This window comes from Tenrec ecaudatus, chromosome 13, assembly GCF_050624435.1.
Source record: "Tenrec ecaudatus isolate mTenEca1 chromosome 13, mTenEca1.hap1, whole genome shotgun sequence".
In the NCBI taxonomy this organism is placed as follows: Eukaryota; Metazoa; Chordata; class Mammalia; order Afrosoricida; family Tenrecidae; genus Tenrec; species Tenrec ecaudatus.
In genome coordinates, this window is record NC_134542.1 from 101,330,343 (window position 1) to 101,336,065 (window position 5,723).

A 5,723-nucleotide genomic window follows, 5' to 3' on the forward strand; every position below is an offset into this window, starting at 1 on the left:
AAAGCAAGTAATTATAAAACATCTTGAATAAACTACCAGAACATTTTCAGAATCTGTTCTTCTCAAGTACCATAGATCCAGCTGGGACAAATACTGACCCTATGTTTAACAACACATACCCTATGTTTAACAAACCAAGTCCATTCCTACATCATACTCAGGATCCTGGATTAGAAAAAAATTCTTATACTTGACACCATAAAAAGGAAAACACATAGAAAATATATATAAAACTATCTTTAATCAAGTGTATGAGTGGTTTTCTCATTTCAAATAAAGGTCAGATGTTGATGAAGTTCATTCCACCAGGTTAGACTGTTAATCAAGCTTTCCATTTATAAGTTCTGAAAATTGCGCATCAAAAAGGGCCTGATTAGTGTCAGACAGGGGACTGGTTTACCTCCATGACAATGCACCTGCTTACACAGCCATCGCAGTGTGCCAGCTTTTTGCCAATAAATAGCATTCCTTTCTTGCCCCATGCATTTTACTCACCTGACCTCACTCTGTGTGACTTCTTTTTGTTTCTGTGAATGAAGAGGTACATGATGACACAGAAACGGTGAACACAAAAAATGAGGGAGGTGCTGTCAGCCACCCAAACAGATGGGTGTGAAAAATGTTTCCAAAATGGAATCACAAATTTGACAAATGTATTAAGTGTAAAGGAGAGTACTTTGAAGGTGAGAAGGTTGTTTTGTTAAAGAAAATTAAATACATAGCTTTGAAAAAAATTCCTTTTTTTTTGGTCACCCCTCATAATTCCAGTTTATACATGTGGACTCCATGTAAGTAAAATCATCTCAGACTTAACTAATAACAATATTGTTCTATCATTTTTTGAAGATGTTACAGTGGAGGGAACCTGGCTTTTACAAAAAAGTATTTCAGGTCATCTCAAAGAGGGCTTGTGGCTCCGAGATCAAGAGCTCTTAATGCTGTCACCAGAGATGAAGGTTCTCCATGGAATGCCCTAGTCACTCCATAGTGCTATGTTTTCTCCTGCGGAGATACAATGTAAAAAAAAGTTTTTTAAGTATTTCACTGTATTATTTCTTACAACTGAATGTGAATTTATCTCAAAATACAATGATTAGTAAAACAGCAAGAAACACAGCCAGGTTCTATGTGTGCTCACAATTGTCTGAGCCTGTTGTTGCAGCCACTGTGTCATCTCTCCCATTGAGGGCCCTCCTCTTCTTCACTGCCCTCAGCTTTATCAAGCATGATGTCCGTCACAGGGACCAGTCTTTCAAGATAATATGTCCAACGTACATGAGATGAAGTCTCACTGCTCTTGCTTAATAAGGAGCATTTGGGCTGTACTTGTTTCGAGGCAGATATGCTCGTTACTTTGGTAGCCCATGGTACATCAATAGTCTTTACCAGCACCATACTTCAAATGCATTGATTCTTCTTTAGTGTTCCTTATTCAGTGTCCAACTTTCACAGGCAATGAGGTAATTGAAAATCTCGTGGACTGAGTCAGTACACTTTCATCCTCAGATGTCCTCTTTGCTCGTCCTCGGTTTAAAGAGGTCTTGTGCAGCTGATTTTCCCAATAAAAGGCATCATTGGACTTCTTGCCTGCTGCTTCTATGAGTATTGATTGTGGACCCAAGCAAAATAAAAAACACCCATGACACCTCCACTCTTGTATTGTTTTCCACACTGAGCTGTAATCTATATTGAAGGCTGCAGTCCTTTATGTTTATCAGCAAGTACTTCCAGTCTTCTTTACTTTCAGCAAGCAAGGTTGGATCATAAGCCTGTTGAAGGTTGTTAATAAACCTGTCTCCAACCCACCTAATGTGCAATTATGTGTCTTTCCCTGGCAGGGTAGCTTTGGGGTTTACATTTAGTTGCCCTCATCATTCTCAAAACATGTACTTTCCACGTAAGCCCTGGCATCAACTTGGCATCAACTCCCCCTCCCTCCCTGCTCCCCCTCCCTCATGTGCCCTTGATAATTTATCAATTATTATTCTGTTATGTTTTACACTGTCCGATGTCTCTCTTCACCCACTTTCTGTTGTCTATCCCCCAGGGAGGAGGTTATATGTAGATCCCTATAATTGGTTCCCCTCTCTACCCCACCATCCATCCACCCTCCTGGTATCGCCACTCTCACCACTGGTCCTGAAGGGATTATCTGTCCTGAATGCCTTGAACAGTAATGACAGAAGACATTATGAACTGTGGGCGGACATCAAGACCATAATTCATCAAGAAATCAAAAGATCATAAAAAAACAGGAAAAATCAAAGTGGATGGCAGAAGAGGTTCCCAAACTTGCTCTTGATCACAGACTAGCTAAGGAAAATGGAGGAACTGAGGAGCAAAATATCTGAATGGAACGTTTCAAAGGGCAGCTTGAGAAGACAAAATACAAAATGTACAATGAAATATGCAAAGACCTGGAGCTACAAAGGCTCAAAAGGTAAACACACCTCGGCCCAGGTAAAACCAATATCTTGGGGACACCCACCTTAGGTACATCACACAGGTGAGCCTAACCTCAACCAATGAGGTCGACCAATACTTCAAATCCCACGCTCAAGGAGAAAGCAATGGGACCCATGGTGCTGGGTGGTGGTGGTGGGGAGCTTGTGGGGAGAAGAGGGAGGGGAAAGGGTGAGGTAGGCAAACAATGCCATAGACAGGGGAACAACCAGGAAATAAAAATCAATAACGAGGAGGATATAGAGATCCTTGGGGGCATTGGTGCAACAGCAATGTAGCTGAGAGGAGGTACTATGAGGTGGAAGTAGGGCGAACATGATGGTGGGGCAGGAGGAAGGTAAAAGGAAACAGGAATGATCTAGAAAGCAAAGCTATGGATAGAGGTCTACGCATAGTTATGTCCATATGTAAATACATTAAGCCATAAAAATAGAGGCATTGGCCCATGCACATATATTTATATGGCAATACACTGAGGTAGTGAATGGATTTCGGGTGTCTGCTCAGACTTCCCTCTATACAAGCACACTTTGGACATCTGAGATGCTCACCCTCCCAGCACAATTGCTGAAGACAAAATGGGTGCCTTAGCAAATGTGCTGAAGAAGGAGGGTGGTGCTGGCTATGAAAAGATATAAAGTCTGGAGTCTTTATGGTTTGAATTGCAACAAGCGGCCTTCCAGCAAGGAAACAACAAGCCTGCATGGAAGAAGCAACCAGCCTGTGCGAGCATGAAGTGTCATTGGGACCAGGTAATGGGCATCAGAAGTGCCTTAACAGCAAACAAACAGAACCATAGGTTTGAGAGCGAGGTTGGAGGGAGCGGAGAGCCAAAGCCCATCTCTAGACAATGGAACACCCCCACAGAAGGGTCGCAGGGAAGGGATGAGTCAACCAGGGTGCAGTTAAGCACCAGGGAATCACACAATATTCCTCTGGCTCCTTGAGGCTTTCTCACCCCCACTACCATGACCCAGTGATGCCTCTCACTCTGGACTAGACCAGAGTGTGTACACAGGTGTAGATAAGAGATAAGAGCTCATGACATGTGCAATCCAGGGCAGGAATGGGGATAGTGATACCAGATGGGTAGGGGTTTGTGGGGGAGTGGAGGGGTGGGGGGAGACAGGAGGAGGAAAAGAAGGAGGAACCGATCATCATAACTGACACACTACCACACACACCCCTGCAGGGGGAAGGACAATGGAAATCCTGGGGGAACTGAGACAGTGGCTGGTGTGAGATATGAAAATTATAATAATTTATAATCTATCAAGGGGTCATGAGGGTGAGGGGGTGGAGGGAGGGGGAAAGAAGAGGAGATGATACCAAGGGCTCAATAGTAAGTAATTGTCTAGAAAAGAATGATGACAACATATGAACAAATATTCCTGATACAATTGATGTACAGATTGTAATAAAAATTTTGAGAGACCTCATAAAATGATAAAAATAAAAGGAATAAACAATACTTAAAACCACATGTTCCCCCAGCAAGGGAGTGGGATTAAAGGCAGGAAGCACAGCCCTGCTTACTCTCTTGACACCCCTTCTTCACCTGCCACTAATCTCTTTCTGCTCTGCCCTCACTCAGGGCCATGCTGCAAGGAGGGCCTTCGGCGCCGGGCAGGCATGCACCTGTGTGCCTCCTCAGAGCCCACTCCTGGTCTACTCTGGGCCCACGTGTGCTTGGGCTCTTGTACTCTGGGGATTCCCCAGATCCACATGTGTGGGTGTTCTTTTCCAGTGGTTTTCACACCCAGTTATGAACCCCAGCGCAGTTTCCGCGAGGCCGGGCATGCGTTCTGGACATGGTGTCTACCCTTTTGAGGCTGTGAACCTGGAACTTTTCCTGTCCTTCCTCAGGTTCGCAGTTTCAGTAGGTTCGCATCACAGAACTTTGCTGGGGGGGGGGGGGTGTTTTGTTTTCTTTTCCCCTCCTGTTTACCAACAATTCAAGGTGTGTGTGTTCATGGTGTGAAATGATTTAGGAACCTTTTCCATCTTGCATATATATCATTGTCTACAGCCTTAAATTTTTATTTTTCTTGTAATTGAAAAAAGAATAAAAGGTGTTGAGAGAATATATCTGCTCTGGAAAATGTTCTGGTCCAGAATGATACCACTCCCACACTCTAACAATTTCTTTCTCTTTTTTCTTTTTTAAGATAGTTATATTAGCATATACCTATATATCATACAATTTAATAGTTCAATCATATTAATTACATATGTGCAATTATCACTGCAGTCAATTTCAGAACATGTTATTCCAGTACTCATGTTGTTAGCTCCTCCATCCTCCCCTGCCATGTCCCTATGCTGTTTATTGTCTCTATAGAGCTACGTATCCTGAATTTCTTATTTATTTATTTTTCCTCCCTCTCCTGAATTTCTTATACAAAACACCATACAAATCAAAGCATAATCATAAAAAAATTATACAAACAAGGAAAAAATTGACTAGACAAAACACGGAAAAACCTCAATCAAAGAGAAAGCAGAAAATAGTGAAAGCTGAAACGACTTTAATACAGTTCCAAAGGAAGGTCAAATAATAGGGACTTACATTTTTACCTAACTCCGTCTGCCATCATCGACTGCACAATGCTCTTTGTTTGATTGCCAGGCTATTCACTTCCCTTAATTGTGGTCAGAGGGGATTCACTGAGGACTTAATCCATGTGGGGACCCTGCAAATGGATTTGGGGCTTCTACTATCTGTCATAGCCTTCTGAAAACCGGGTGTTTACAATTTAAGCTCCATTCCCTCCTTAGGGCCTGGCGTCTTTTAAAAAACACACCTAAATTCTAATTTTTATTCTTTTGGGAAAAGTCAGAACTTTCATGCCTTAAAATGAAGGCCGACATAGGGAGAAAAAAAGTGGGAGAGTGATATGGGAAATGAGAATCCACATTGTGCCATATTTACCCACAAGGCCAGTGTTCTTGGGAAATGCACTGTTAGTAGAGATTATGTCGTAATGCAGGTGAAAGCTGGACATTGGCTAAGGAAGGCTGAAGAAAAATTCATGCATTCATATTATATAGCAGTGTGCCAACCAAGATTGGCATCTCTTGGACGATGCCTAGAAACCGTCAGAGGAGTGTGCAAGCAAGCCTGGTTTCGAGTGTTCTACTTTGGTGCTGGCTATAAGAAAAAATCGCATCTGGGATCTTAAAGTCTTGTCTTCAAACAAGCAGCCATCTAAGTGAGGTGTCTTAACTCCACATGGAAGAACACCAGTCTGTGTAATTCA

At 42.5% G+C, this 5,723-nt stretch overlaps 1 non-coding gene across 1 annotated transcript; it reads left to right on the forward strand.

Annotated features, from left to right (window-relative positions):
- The first annotated feature begins 889 nt into the window (after nt 1-889).
- LOC142425209 (small nucleolar RNA SNORA25) lies at nt 890-1,018 on the forward strand. The gene has a single exon (XR_012779563.1). It is a non-coding gene; the product is annotated as a small nucleolar RNA SNORA25 (small nucleolar RNA).
- The last annotated feature ends 4,705 nt before the right edge of the window (nt 1,019-5,723 follow it).